This window comes from Schistocerca piceifrons, chromosome 2 (genome assembly GCF_021461385.2).
Source record: "Schistocerca piceifrons isolate TAMUIC-IGC-003096 chromosome 2, iqSchPice1.1, whole genome shotgun sequence".
Lineage (NCBI taxonomy): Eukaryota > Metazoa > Arthropoda > Insecta > Orthoptera > Acrididae > Schistocerca > Schistocerca piceifrons.
The window spans coordinates 55,507,968-55,524,687 of record NC_060139.1 but is presented as its reverse complement, the minus strand read 5'-3'; the positions used below and the strand labels follow the sequence as shown (position 1 = coordinate 55,524,687).

The following is a 16,720-nucleotide window of genomic DNA, read 5'->3' as shown; positions in this document are numbered from 1 at the left end:
GAGTGACTTGGACTGCATGAAAAAAAATCTACAACTGCAGGGTACAAAGAGCTCAGTGCTTTATTATTGACAACATTTTAGGGATCTTAGCAGCACACTTCAGGATTTTACACACAGCTGTAAATTTGGAAGTCAGTTGTATTGATAAGGTGGTGAAAGCAACAGTTGCTTTACACAGTTATATAATGACCATTATATTAATTTATTGCAATATGTTTTCCCTAGATGCAGTTCTGCGTGTTAACCCATGGATGTGGAACGAGTAAAAAACATTTAGTTCATTATTACATTAATTTCCATGAGGACATTAAACAAAGATTAATAATACAAGTTGGAAACACAATCAGTAGGATAAAGTTACACTCACAAGCAGAGTTTCAGATACAGCATTCTGATTTTGCCCAAACAATAGGTTACACTTATGCTGCATGTGATTTCTTTGATATTGAGGGCATAGAACATGGTATATTCCATGATGGCTTAACATCGGTGTATTCCAATATGCTACCATTGCAAAGATCTACTGCTGGAAATACTCCACTTGATGCTAAATATGTGGAGGAGCAGTTCATGAAATAGGTATTTTGTAAATGAGGGACAAGTTAATTGGAAACAAATATTTGTGCATTAATGTTGTGAAAAATATATAAGAAAACAGTGTGTACTGAAATATTTCGTAAAAAAAGTAGAGGCAAATATTTTAATTCTAGTAGTGCTACTGTAAATAAATATTACTGACAACCTCTCACATTTTTTCCTTCTAAATTGCTATAAGAGTATCTTTGAGTTTCCTGCTCATTTAAAAAATAAAACAAATCAAAATACCACAAAACAGGTTTGAGGATCTCGTCAACACCGACTCCTGATTTAAAACTGCTTTTTCTTTTTTTCTTTTCCCTTCTGTTATTAGTTCTTAATGAATTTATCTTCTTCATGACAATATCTTTTGTTGCTGTCTAATCTAACTGTTTGTCCTTTGCAAGAAGTGCATCACAGGCAGCATCCCTCTTCATTTTATCATGATAATCCTTGCATTTAAACTTCCACAAACACAGATGACTCAGGTGAAGCCTCATAAATTCCTGTAACACATCACAGTTAACATTCTTTATCTCTGTCATCATTACAGAATGAAAGAAAATGAAAACACAAGACACTCACAGTGCACAGACTGATTTAGAACTGATGAATGCTTCTACAAGTCTTTATTGTTGGTACACACACTCAGGCAAACACACAGTTGAACACTTGCACTAGAATGCATAATCGAAATTTAATGAAGCATCAAGCTGCTTGTACAACACCATTCTTGAGCACATTTATCCTACACATGCTCAAGCATGCTTGTGCAAGTAGTGACATTCACCTGCTTTATTATCTCATTGATTGTTCTAGGTGTTGACGTACTGCATTGCCACACTGGCTGAAAAATGGGGACTGGAAGATTGATACTGACTACATAAATGATGTAGCTGACAGTTGCACAGATGCGTTTCACAGTTCTTTACTTTCACTGTTCACTCCCATCCCCCCTCCCCCCCCCCTCCCCCCCTCCCACCCCCCCGGAATAATACACAGTTATATGGCCAGTGCACTGTTGTTTAACTTTCAATAAGCCTAATTAATAGTTTGCAGGCAAACATCAACATACTGCTACAATAGTTTACTGTTGAACATCTACGAGTAAAAACCTAACCACACATTTCATAGTCTTTCCAATAAATCTAACAGACACTGTCGTTGCTTTAACACACAGCCTGTTGGTGTAACACTTATTTCACAGTTAACTTGATGCATTGTTGTTGTTCTAACGAACACAGGTTTCTTGTCTGAAACTCGGCCGTAGACTGATTGTCTCGGGACCAAAACTCGGGCTCTTATATATCAGCTCAATAATAGGCACTGAAACTATACATTGTTTGATGTTTAATTTACAAAAATTGCAATTAAAACTCCACTCATTAATTTAGCTGAAAACATTGAAAAACTGTGTCTTTTTAATAGTTTCTTCTACTACAAGAGTTAGACCAAATTATTTGTTTAAATGATGAAATTAACAGGTATTGTTATGCAAACAATACTTTTTACAAAACTGTTAATTACTTTGGAACTAATTAAGGGCTGGCTTTGCTAACATGTTTTCAAATAGAGCCAAATAGATCCTTGAAGAATACTATTAGTTTTTCCTCCAAATGTTTATAATTAGTACAGAATTTATATTTGTTTATATGTCAACAACAGAATTTCAGTTAAGAAACAATCACTTATTTCACCCTATAACGAAAGTATTAACTAGGAATAGTCAAATTGAATTAGGAAATCAATTACATGCATAAAACTAGGCACAAAACTAGATCGGGTGTTACATTCTTTACACGTGATTGCCAACCATTCTCTTTTATGAAAATGCAGATTATACCCATGTATGTTAATGGTAATTAGTCAGACATGAAAAAAATGAATTTTAATGAGGCAGATGGCAAGACAAGAGGTGAAGTAAAAATATCCCAGCTTGCTTTGTCACATCACCCCCTCATTGGATTGACCAGATAGATAGTGCAAATAGCTAACTAGTCAATTCAATGACCACAAGTGACCGCAGACAGTGGGTTAAAAATCTATGCACAAAAAATATTAGATAAGAAATCTTATCAAAACTACAGTACATATATTTTTTCAAATTTAAATTTATATGAACTGGCCATATGAAAATCCCCACACAAAATATTTACATACAGTTTATTATACATTTTCAGAAAATATCCACAAGTTATATTTTTAATAAAAATTAGGCATCTTCTTCATAAGTGATGTCCTTTTTGGGTAAACAAAGATTACATTCTAAGATCCATACCATTTTATACAAGCCTTGTCTTGCTTAAAAAAAAATTCCTCATGGGTTGCAAAAAGTTAAATTACACTGCGCACTGCAGTTCACTTTTAGACAGAAAATTTCGCTTGCTCAATGTTTAGTGTTTTTCAAAAGCACTTTCACACTTTTAATGAGATTTTACACTTTTTCTCATTATGTTGTCCACGCCTTCAACAGGTCCCAGTGACAGTTAACAAGGAAATGCACTGTGATCAGTTCCCTTGGAGGTGGTTCTCCTCCGCCACAGTACATGAAAAAATTAGACGAAATACCATACTTTAGTACACTTACTTTTTCTTCTAACTTAAGTCTAAGAAAAACATGTTTAACACAAACAACAAATGATAGTCATTACATCATAAATAAATACATTACATAGTTCTCATAACATCACAATAATTAGCCTTAAAATTGACTATAGTACGAAAGGTGTTGATTAGAAAAAATTTTGAAATCAAGTGCACATTACACTATACAGTCATAACTCTGTCTGAAACTGGATAAACTTGAAAGACTTTTGTTTCTTTCCCATTTGCAAAATATCACCTTAGTGTTTAAAATATCTACATTACCTCTAGTAAAAACTCAAGATCTACAGTAGATTTACTAATCATTACATTGATAAAAAGAATATAGTCGCCATCACATAAATTAATTACTATTCAACTCAAAATTAAGGGGATTAAGAATAAGAATCTTTATTAGTTGTTCAGTATTTTCTTATACAATGGGCTTTGTCAATAAGTTCAGTTACAGTATAAAGATGGTTATATTCTCATAACAATGTATATATAAAGCATATGAATGTTAGTGTAGTACAATAGCATACATTTGGAATTTCATATAGTGTTAATTTCACAATAAAAAAGAAAACATTATACAAATTTATATTAAGTGGGGAGTATTCATGTTGATGACACTATGTCATTATCATATACATGTTGATAACACTATATCATTATCCTAAGATTGATACAAATATATGCCTATATGTTAGATATTGTTTTTCCAAATTTTATGTCCTACTACAGGTAGAGGTACCTTTCTCCATGTTAAAACAGCAAGTCTGCCATATTACAATCTTTATATTCATCAACTGAGTAAAATGCTTTACCTTTGAGCCATTGACCCAATGTTGTCTTAAATTTATTTTTAGATACTGTTTTTACAATTTTAGGGAGCAGATTAAACAGTTTGAGGCCTACATATTTATAGCTATTATGTATCTAGGACGATGTAGAGTATGGAAGATCAATTGTGTGGTTTCCTCTTGTACACTACTGGCCATTAAAATTGCTACACCACAAAGATGATGTGCTACAGATGTGAAATTTAACTGACAGGAAGAAGATGCTGTGATATGCAAAATGATTAGCTTTTCAAAGCATTCACACAAGGTTGGCACCGATGGCGACACCTACAACATGCCGACATGAGGAATGTTTCCAAACGATTTCTCATACACAAACAGCAGTTGACAGGCGTTGCCTGGTGAAACGTTGTTGTGATGCCTCGTGTAATGAGGAGAAACGTGTACCATCACGTTTCCGACTTTGATAAAGGTCGGATTGTAGCCTATTGCGATTGCAGTTTATCGTATCATGACATTGCTGCTCGCGTTGGTCGAGATCCAATGACTGTTAGCAGAATATGGAATCAGTGGGCTGAGGAGGGTAATACGGAACGCTGTGCTGGATCCCAACGGCCTCGTATCACTAGCAGTCGAGATGACAGGCATCTTATCCGCATGGCTGTAACAGATCGTGCAGCCACGTCTCGATCCCTGAGTCAACAGATGGGGATGTTTGCAAGACAACAACCGTCTGCACGAACAGTTCAATGACGTTGGCAGCAGCATGGACTATCAGCTCGGAGACCATGGCTGCGCGGTTACCCTTGACGCTGCATCACAGATAGAGCACCTGTGATGGTGTACTCACCGACGAACCTGGGTGCACGAATGGCAAAACGTCATTTTTTTGGATGAATCCAGGTTCTGTTTACAGCATCATGATGGTCGCTTCCGTGTTTGGTGACATCGCACGTTGGAAGCGTGTATTCGTCATAGCTATAATGGTGTATCACCCGGCGCGATGATATGGGGTGCCATTGGTTACACGTCTCGGTCACGTCTTGTTCGCACTGACGGCACTTTGAACAGTGGACATTACATTTCAGATGTGTTACGACCCGTGGCTCTACCCTTCATTCGATTCCTGTGAAACCCTACATTTCAGCAGGATAATGCATGACCGCATGTTGCAGGTCCTGTACGGGCCTTTCTGGATACAGAAAATGTCCGACTGCTGCCCTGGCCAGCACATTCTCCAGATCTCTCAGCAATTGAAAGCGTCTGGTCAATGGTGGCCGAGCTACTGGCTTGTCACAATATGCCAGTCACTACTCTTGATGAACTGTGGTATTGTGTTGAAGCTGCACGGGCAGCTGTACCTATACACACCATCCAAGCTCTGTTTGACTCAATGCCCAGGTGCATCAAGGCCGTTATTACAGCCAGAGGTGGTTGTTCTGGGTACTGATTGCTCAGGATCTATGCACCCAAATTGCGTGAAAATGTTATCACATGTCAGTTCTAGTATAATATATTTGTCCAATGAATACCTGTTTATCATCTGCATTTCTTCTTGGTGTAGCAATTTTAATGGCCAGTAGTGTAGTATGTCTTGACATTCTTATCCTTTGATGTTTCTCTCATAAGTGGGTGAACTAGTTATCAATCAGTGTAAATATATTTTTTGCCACCTCTACTACGATTATTATTATCATCATCATGTTAGGATGCTTCATCAGTACATACGTGGTGTCTGTTCTTTCGGACATGTTCGAAAGAACAGACACTGTTTTGATCCAGCAGCCGCTATGAATAAAGATGCAAATGGCCATTGCCTGCGAATGGCCATTGATTGGAATCAATGGGGAAATTTGAAATTTTGTATCAGAATAGGATTCAGATGTGGACCTCCTGCTTATTAGGCAGATGATGATGTTTGGTTTGTGGGGCACTCAACTGCGCTGTTATCAGCGCTTGTACAAATTCCAACCTTTGCTCAGTCCAGTGTCGCCACTTTCAGGAATGATGATGAAATGATGAGGACAACACAAATATCCAGTCATCTCTAGGCAGGTGAAAATCCCTGACCCCATGGGGAATCGAACCCGGGATCCCGTGCTTGGGATGCGAGAATGTGACCACGAGACCACGAGCTGCGGACACTAGGCAGATGCTCTGACCACTAAGCCATCTGGACACAGTGATCTTTGCGACTGCACGGACTACGTTAGCACAGCACCTGTCAGACCCAAATTCTCGCCTTATCCACACAATACTAGTGTAATGACCCTCGCCCATTATTCTCATTACTCGCTGCATTTCGATGATTCCTGTAAGAATTCGAGTCTGGTGTACATTAACAATGAAGAGATCATTGGCCACCCTCGCCTTAATTGTACATAAGTGGTGTCGGTTCTTTCGGACATGTTCAAAAGAATAGACACCCTTTTCATCCAGCAGCCACTATTAATTAAGACACAAAGGAATTGCAGATGTTGGCTGCTAATGGGCCTTGATTTAAATCAATGGGGAAAATTAAAAATTTGTTCAAGACTGTGATTCAAACCTGTGTCTTCTGCGTACTTGGCAGATGCTCTGACCACGAAGCCATTGGGATACAGTGGTTGCCACGCTGCCTGTTCTTTGGACATGCATGCATGTCCAAAGAAACACTGCATCATTCTTTTTAACAACACAGGCACTGGAATATATGCTGACAACTCACGAGTGTGCGTAACTAGCTGCTATGGTATAAATGTCAAATGGAAGTAACATAGATTCATGAATGTGCAATATAAAGACAGTCATCTTCAAATGTAATACCTAATTGTAGTAGGGAATATGCAATCAAACTAATGCTGTTGTAATACAATACAGAAAAAGTAAAAGTAAAATTACATTTAAAACATTAAGTAAACATTTGTGATTGTGTCTCATACTGCAATTACTGTTATTAATCGAAATAACATACTCATCTATGTAGATTACCAATTAACAGTAAGATCGGTAGGAGAAGGTGTGGTAAAGTGACTAGGAAGGGAAAAGTGGTCATTACTTGTTTTTGCCTTGAACAGCGCTGCTGCCTGGCAAAAAGTGATCAGTCTAGTTCTAATACACGTAGCCATTGTTGTCGGTGAGTTTCAGAGAGGAAGCTTGTTTCCGTTACTTTTTACAACAGACGTTTCTGTTTTTGAGTCGTGTGATGTAAGATGAATAATTTATTTTTTGTTACCTCACTCTTATAGAGAGTAATGATTCTTTATGATATTATTGTTTAAAAGATGTCCCTTGGCCTACAAATGTAGAGACTTGTTGTTTATTTCAGTTTGATACTTTCTTCTGTGAATCACTAATGCTGATATGACGTCCAGTTGGGAAATGTGACCATACTACTAGGGGGAAAAGTTTACGACCAAAAAAATGTGCATAATACAGCAGATAAAACTGATATGTGATTTATTCATCTCATTACGTACAATTTTCAAATCATTTGATTTGATGTACAGGAGGCATGTCAAGGTTTACAAAAGAAACTTTTTTAACTTTTTTAAGAGAAATACAAAAGTTTGCATTATATTTTACACTTCTAAGTTACAGCTACACATGTACATAAAATAATACATGTAATACAATCCCTGTGTTCAGACTGTGAAGCTGTCCTCAATGAATTCATCGACAGAATAATAACACTTTTCCACCAGAAGAGTAAAGAGCAATCTTTTCAGCGAACCAATCTCCATTTTAAATATATTACTGCCTTTTTTTTATTGAAAATTTTTAACCCCATATACTCTGGAGTTTGGGCATAAAGTTTTAAACGATGTGTTGGAAGTTTGAAGTTATCTTTGTGGCGAGTGCTGTAGTTGTGGTCAAAACGGAAAGTGTCTAGTGTATGTTGATTTTTATATAGGAACACCACCATCTCATATATGTAAAGTGAGGGGATGGATAGTATTTTTAAATTTTTTAACAGTGGTCGACAGGATTCCCGTTTTTTTTTTTTTTGCAACACACATGTTTCTAATTACTTTCTTTTGTAATACTGAACCCTTTTATGTACAAAGCTGTCGTCCACCATTCTATGACTTTGTGACAATTTTGAATTAATTAAGTTACATTATTTAAAACCAACCCTGTTCTGTTATGTTTGTCCTAATACAAAAGTCCAACTGTAAATGATCTGCTGCATCCACTTGGTATTCTTTCAGATATCAGAGTGTGAAGATGCCTAGAAAACGTGCCAGAAAATCGGAAAAATGAACATTGAATCTTATTGCAGTGGCACTGGACACAGTAACCGCTTTGGAATGGTAGATTAGTCACTATGTAAGCTTCCATGAAAATGTATTTAGTACTAATATATTATTATTTTATTCACTTACATATATTTGGTGTGATATTTTACAATATATAGATTCAAACTATGTAAGAGGTAATCTTTTATCAATAATTTACGTTTGGTGAAAGTTGAATTGGTCTTCAAGTGGTCGCTTTACCCCGTCCACTCCCTTGCTATGCAGTCCGAAGTGTCGCCCTGAAGTGTCTCTTAAGCAAGAAAGTTTGACGACCTCTGCTGTACACCAATGCTCGTCAAACTGTGCCTGTGGGTTGATATAGCCTAAATCAAATATTCATGCAGCCCACAGTTCTAAGCCCTATTTTATAATTATGTGCATCTTGCAACCGAAAGGGAAATTAAAAAACGTCAACTAATGTTAAGAGCTTCTTAAGAGTGTAGTTTTCCTGCTCAGTAACAAACAAAAGTACTTTGACAGCATTATTTTAAGATGCAGGGGAGAATCATGCAGTATTGGCTGGCTTACAGTGCCGGCCAGTACTGTGATTTCTCTTTCCGTCTCCTAATTTCAGAAGTGTACAGTAAGCAGAAACAAGCTTGTGTGTCCATGAACACTGGAGTTGGATATCTTCTTCCTCTCTTCAATGCTTTGTCCGCTCTGTGTGCTTGATGATTTTGCTGTAGCTCTTAGCGTACTGAGAATATTTTGATGACTGTGGTACCTGTTTTTAAGGTAAGTGATTAATGTCGTTGCTATATTTTGGTTTTCAATTAAAGAATGTACAATATGAATAGATCCTACTGCGTGTTTGTCATGCAGTACCAGGCCCATGTTTGTCTTTCAGTATCATCCAGAAGTAATTTCAATTTTTAAATTATATTTTCTTCTTCGTACTTCTTTCTTGTCTGAAATGGTGGGAAATGAGAAAAAAGAAAGAGAAAATGGGATCAATATTTGTGAAACTGCCTGTGAGCAAGATTATTTCTAACAAAATGACTGCAAGTGAGACAGCTGAAGCTTTTCAACAATTAAAAAAGAAAAAGATGGGAGAAAAAATAAAGTCTGTATGATAGCTGAAGAAAGCTGATCTGAAACCAGATGTTCCAAAATAAAATAAACACGCATAGGTTGACAATGGAAAGCCAATTACAAAGCGGTGAAAAAAATTGGAATCTACTGGAAAGAAAGGGTCAACAGCAGAGACTGAACAGTGCAATATGTGTTTGGAGTCATTTGGAGAAGATTGGTCGCTGTGTACCATGTACACAGGTTGTATGTGTGGAGTAGGAAAATATTTTGTATTTTATTTGAGATCTCTGTAAAACAGTGAACCAAACCATTGGCAAACTGAGCTGAAATAGTAACAATAGGTTCCCATGACTAAATGTTCCATTATTATTCAACAAATATCAGTTCAGTGTATCATTAACAACCAATAATCTCACAGAAAAAGACAATGGCCAATGCTGCACAAAACTTACTACAATCCATGTAATTGTATTTCTTTTGTTTTCAATGTAATGAAGCACTATAAATAACAAAAGTCATTACACTGTATTATGCATAGAACATGTCCTGAGGTAAGATGTTAGTATATTAATATTCTAATTAATCATCACAGTTACACAGCAAAGTCAAAAATCCTAAGCCGGCCATTACCGGACAACTCTCCTCTACCTAATTTTAATTGACATTGGTAAATTTGACTGCGAGCTATGTAAAGTGGGTCACTTGCTTCAGGGGCAGAGGGATAAGCAGTGCAGCTACTGCCGATTTAGAGGACGTAAGAGGGCGAATGTTTTATTGTTTGTGTTCCAGTAATTATAACTTACGGGGTGTGTGACTCATAGCGATCAACTGCTATGGTATAAATTTTGACACATAAATAACACAGACTTGTGAATTTGCGTTACAGAGGTAGTCATCTTCAAATGCGGTACTTATTTTTACCAAGGAATATGACATTATACGATTATTAAGGCTGTTGTAATACGACAAAATGAGTAGAAGAAAATAAGATTCAGAACGTTTAGTGAACATGTCTGATCGTTTCTCGTGTTGGATAAGGCATTTACATATAAGCACAATTATTTTCGTTAATCAGGCAACACAACACTTCGTCAGGCAACCGCGTCATCAAAACTTTGGGGCTGCTATGGCTGACAGACATCTGAAATAGAAGAAATCGACATGAAGTGCGCCAAATGACGCCGACTTTTAACGATCGCTACTTGGAAGCAGGTGGCAAACTTACTGCATCCTTACTATAGCTAGTCTATTGGCGGCTCGCAGAATAATGATTTACATAGGTTGCCAGACAATAATAAGATCGGTATATAGCCAGCCGTTGTGGCCGAGCGGTTCTAGGCACTTCAGTCCAGAACCAACCATGCTGCTATGGTCGCAGGTTTGAATCCTGCCTCGGGCATGGATGTGTGTGATGTCCTTAGGTTGGTTAGGTTTACATAGTTCGAAATCTGGAGGACTGATGACCTCAGATGCTAAGTCCCATAGTGCTTAGAGCCATTTGAACTTCGACCATAAATATCTATGGTCGAAGCATTTGAGCCATTTTTGAAGATCAGTACATACGCTACCCGAGGTCCCACCGCACATTGTCAGTACTGGCTCTTCAGCAAACATGTTTGGCGACCAATACCGTAGTTGTCGGGAGATCAGCTTGAGCTGGTGCAAGGCGACATTTGCTCATGACTTCAGCACCGGATGAAGAAGAATAAGAGTTCGGACCCACTGATGATATTCCAAGTGACGAGGATGATGACGTTGCCTGTATGTATTGCTTTGACTTATTTAGCTGCTCAAAGGACAAAGAAGTGTTGTTGAAATGTGTTTCTACATCTACATGTACATACATACTCCGCAATCCACTGTACCACAACTAGCATCTTCTCTCCCTGTTCCACTTTGTTGTCTTTCCACAAAATATAAGTTGGCGGCAGTAAAATTGTACTGCCTCAAATGCTGGTTCTCTTAATTTCCTCAGTAGCGATTCACGAAAGAACGCCTCCTTTCCTCTAGGGACTCCCACCCAAATTCCAGCAGCATTTCCGTAACACTCGCATGATGATCAAACCTACCAGTAACAAATCTAGCAGCCCGCCTCTGAATTGCTTCTATGTCCTCCCTCAATGCGAACTGATAGGGATCCCAAGAATAGGTCGCATTAGTGTTTTATAAGCGGTCTCCTTTACAGATGAACCACATCTTCCCAAAATTCTACCAATGAACCGAAGACGACTATCCGCCTTCCCCACAACTGTCATTGCATGCTTCTCCCACTTCATATCCCTCTGCAATGTTACACCCAAATATTTAGTCGACGTGACTGTCAAGCACTACTCTACTAACGGAGTATTCAAACATTACGGGATTCTTTTTCCTATTCATCTGCATTAATTTACATTTATCTATATTTAGAGTTAGCTGTCATTCTTTACACCAATCACAAATCCTGTCCAAGTAATCTTGTATCCTCCTACAGTCACTCAACGACGACACCTTCCCGTACACCACAGCATCATCAGCAAACAGCCGCACATTGCTATCCACCCTATCCAAAAGATCATTTATGTAGATAGAAAACAATAGCGGACCTACCACACTTCCCTGTGGCACTCCAGATGATACCCTCACCTCCGATGAACACTCACCATCGAGGACTACGTACTGGGTTCTATTACTTAAGAAGTCTTCGAGCGACTCACATATTTGGGAACCAATCCCATATGCTCGTACCTTGTTAGGAGTCTGCAGTGGAGCACCGAGTCAAATGCTTTCTTGGAGTGTAGGAATATGGTATCCGTCTGATACCCTTCATCCATGGTTCGCAAGATATCATGTGAAAAAAGGGTGAGTTGCGTTTCGCAGGAGTGATGCTTTCTAAAGCCGTGCTGATGCATGGACAGTAACATGTCTGTCTCAAGGAAATTCATTATATTCAAACTGAGAATATGTTCGAGAATCCTGCAACAAACTGATGTTGAGGATATTGGTCTGTAATTTTGATGATGCATCTTTCTACCCTTCTTATATACAGGTGTCACCTGCACTTTTTTCCAGTCACTCGGGACTTTACGTTGGGCAAGAGATTCGTGATAAATGCAATCTAAGTAAGGAGCCAATGCAGTAGAGTACTCTCTGTAAAACCGAATTGGAATCCCATCAGGACCTGGCGATTTATGCAAAAACATAATCTTTTGCTTATAAATGTATTTCAAAATGGGCTAAATCACTAATTTGCTGCATGTCGTAACTCCAAATTCGAAACGCTTTCACTGTGGTGCACTAAAAATATTTCGCAATGCACCGCAGCATTAGTTATTAAAACAGAGGTTTAACAATACAGTCAAGCGCAATAAAAAAAATCTAGAAACCACAGTGGCTACCCCTTCTTTTCCACACGAAAATAGCAAAGTGCGAGCTATGACCCCTGTCACAAATAAGTGAAATGCCTTTTCATTGATTTGTTTTGTATTTGTATTTTTTTCGTCTCATAACATACATTTTACAGATCATCTGATCGTATAGTACAGTAGAGATGTCAATTTGGACGTGTGATATACATAGTTAAATAATTTTCTAGCATTAATTTTACCAGGACAAGTTAATGTCGAACACAATATTAAATCACAATACTATACACAACACTATGATATTAAATTCTTAAACTGTTCAAATGTTCATATCTTCATTCATAAGTTTCTCAATTGACTTGTAGCACTTTTCCACCAGGAGACTATGTAGTTTTCACTTCAGTGAGCCTACCTCCACGCTTAGTACATTTCTACACTTCAGTTTATTGTAGACTCTCATTTCCATGTACTCAGGTGTCTGTAGGCAAAGTGATGTATTGGGAGTATGAAATTTTCTTTGTGTCTATTGTTGTACATATGTTTGAAATGGTTTCTTCAGATAGCTCAGGATAACTGTGCAAAAAGATGATAATCTCAAACATGTACAATGCAAGGATAGGTAATATTTTTAGATTCTTGAATAATGGGCGAAAGGATGTTTTTGGAGGGGTAGCACACATTTTTCTCATAATTTTTTTTTTTTTTTTTTTTTTTTTTTTTGAAGTACCAGTATTCGTGACAAGTGGCTTGAATTTGCCCAAAAAATGAAACCAATTTAATTACGGATTCAATGTAACTGTGATACATCTCTTGTCTGCTGTTTATGTCTGTTGCGCTAGATAGCATGTTCACTGCAACAGCTAGGCTGTTTAATTTATTTGTTAAGTAATCTACATGTACTTGCTAGCTTAGATTTTTATCCAATTTTAGTCCCAAGAATTTGATGGACTGAGCTTCGCCGTTTACTTGATTTTATGTACTCTCCTGTTGGCAATGATTTTTAATTGTTTGGTTTTAACTGGGTAAACATGGTCTTTGAAATTTTCAAGCTGCATTCGTTGCAAGTATCGAATGCAAATTATTGATACCTATATGAAACGCATGTACGATATCTATGGTACTTTAGACGAATCTCTCTGTACTAGCGACACAATGAAGTTCAAAATCTGCAGAGCTCTTGTGGCACACCAGCCACGTCACTTATGGAATCAGTGTCTGTTGGCGACAAAAATTCTTTTCTGCGCATCCGACTGCTGACTCTATAGTTGCAGTTTATGTTTGACTGAAACAAATCTATTGCCTGAAGGCGCGGCTACGTACTTGAATACGTCCTTGATAAGTTCGCGTACAAGCATCATGACTGTACACGCTCTTTGATTCTTGAAGGAATTTCTGTGACGTAATCTCGCACAAACATACAATGTGCGCATGATTGAGTGTGTGTAAAAACAACAGGGCGGCTTGTAGAAGCATATGTCAGTTGTGAAGTGGCTCTCGTAGCGACAATTTCGAGCAGTCTCAAACATATTAATCGCTAACTGTTGGAAGATTTTACATACGGTTGTGGAAGTCCAGCTTTCTTTTGGAATCTCTCATCAAAGTAAAATGGGACACTGCAAACGATATCCATCTTGTTACATATAAAGTAATTTATCCTGCATCAGAAAGAGATGTAATACCGTGACAAGAAAAGACAAATTCAGGAAGAACAAATTACTGTAGGGAAAATAAAAAAAAAGGTTTTAGTATGTCAGTCCTTTAAGTAAAAGCATAGTCTCCTATGAATATATATGGCAATATTCATGAACTGTTTGCGGCTTCGGAATTTTTTAAATGTTTATGACTTGAAAAAATCTCCATAATATGCCCCATCTGAAAAATAACTCGAACTGACTTTCTGTCATTTGTATCGAAATCGAACATAATAAATCCATAATTTGCATCGGCTGTGGCAAGGAGAACGTTTCTGTATAATTGTAATTAAAATAAAACGAACCACTTGCGGCTGAAGGAATTCTCTCTGCAAGTTTATCATCAATGCAACCAGCACAGTGCGGAAAATTCTACGTCTTTGCAAAAACCATTCGCTGTGGCCTAGTCATGGGATCTATATCGCGTCGATGTATATCGCGTACGAAATGATGCTTATACATGCATGCTTGAGCCGTGTGAAGGCGAGGGATTTATGCATGCTTGTGGAAACGCTTATCACGCGTGCTTGTAAAACATGTAGTTTGATTATCAGAGGAGGGCGTCCATAGATATATCTTCCATGCTCATTAAAAATATTTCTGTCGTCTTCTGTTTGCAGTGCGTAGTTAATTGTATATTGTTGTTTCAGAGTTATGTGGAAGACCTTGGTTAAGTAGATTTAGTCTTCGAAGTTTTAAAGCAACGCTGTTGACACCTAGTCGCTTTGATGGTGTATCGCTATCTGGAGTCAAATTGTTCTGGCTTGTTTCTTTCTATCACATTCACGCGTGTTTCTGTCTGCAGCAGCTATTATACTAGAAACAAGCACAATGCAAGTTGAGATGAGTTCCGCTACGGGAGACCGCTGCGAAATATGTTCCACAGCAAACGAAAATCCTCGTTCTGTGATAATGGAAGATCCGAGGCATCCTCAGGTAAGAGATGTAGCCTAGTTAACGGTCATGAGGAAGTCGTGAGACCACCATCGCCTTTCACCATCGACGTGATGATAATGGCTGTCTCGCGTCTCATCTTTGTGGATATTTTTAATTTAATTTGCTTATAGCGTTGTTGGTTGTCATATGTTCGTTTGTTACAGTAGATAATTTCTGTAATCTCTGATTTTTATGAAAAACAAGATGGGCCTACTATCCCTAAGTCTGTACGACAAGAACTGTAATACTTCGTTGGTTTAAGTCTTATTGTTTTATTTGTATCTTAACTGTAGCTGTAAGTTTTACACCAGTTGCCTCGTCTGGCATACATCGCGAAAGTTGGGCTACGTCCATACCCAGAAAGGAAATCAGTACTATATGAATGGAAAGATAGCCAGTAAAGAGCTTAACTCGGCCATAAATGCGTGAGTGTTTTTAAACGTGCAGCTACAACATACTAAGCTGGCGTGAAATAGTAACTCGCACCTCGCTGTAGGTGCTTGTTGCGATTCGTTAAGGCCTGTAACGTCACGTACTGTGACGTATGCCACAGGGCCCGTATACCTTGTTGGTCCCATCTCGTTGGTCCGGGCTCACACCACCTTATGAAGCATGGGGATAAAGTTAGATCTTGTTGGCCTCGCTGGGCAAAGGTCGAACGTGTATTTCTCGTGAGCCCTAGCTGACGCAAACGTGACGTTATTTTGACTTCACAAGCAGTATCGAAGTTGGCAAGCGTTGTCTAGCGACTTTCGTGATAGTTCGATTCACAACGCGTGATGTGAATATGACGTTCCAAACAATACTATTCGCCTCAAAGTGAACTAGCGATACGCATTTACTTTACCGCAGGGAACGTTAAACGCAGAGTTCCGTTGTTTATAAATGAGTAAGGTTCTGTGAGTTACGTTGTTTATATATGTGTAAGGTTCTGTATTCATGTGTAATGCCTATAGATAAAGCGTTTGCAAGAATTAATTGTGAAACTCACTAAAAATGTACTAACTGTTTTTCCTATTACGCCTTCATCAACCCCGAAAGTGCTCAGACGACTTGCTGATTTCCAAGCAAAAAGCAGTTTGAAGTCCTCCAACACTGAATCCAATACCTTTCGTATTCAACAGAGCTCATTCATTAAGGTGCTCTGACAACAAACGTTTGTTTTTAGAAAGTATGAAAATTTTTTCAGGAATTCGTGTAATTAGAAACATGAGAAGCCATTTTAGAAGTCGAATTTAAAAAGTAGCTCTTTTAACTCACGTCCTATTAAAACCCACTGTTAAGAAACACCAGCACCATGAGAATCTCTCGAAAATGTACAAGTATTGGTACAGTCTGTGAACTCACGTGCTTTGTGCAACCCTGGTGGCTGGACATATGTCCCAGGCCCAACTTTCACCACTAATGGCCATTGTCACTTGGACTGCTTCTAAACCAGGGGACTCTGTTGTATTGGCAGCCATAGCCACAGCTGAACC

The 16,720-nt window shown here is 38.1% G+C and overlaps 1 protein-coding gene across 1 annotated transcript in view; it reads left to right on the top strand.

Moving 5' to 3' along the window:
• Window positions 1–2,003: 2,003 nt before the first annotated feature.
• Window positions 2,004–16,720, top strand: part of LOC124775146 (UTP--glucose-1-phosphate uridylyltransferase-like) — a 266,959-nt gene continuing 252,242 nt past the window's right edge. Inside the window, exons 1-2 of the mRNA XM_047249986.1 lie at window positions 2,004–2,060; window positions 8,153–8,270. The gene's annotated coding sequence lies outside the window, so the exon portion shown is untranslated. The remainder of the gene's footprint in view (window positions 2,061–8,152; window positions 8,271–16,720) is intronic.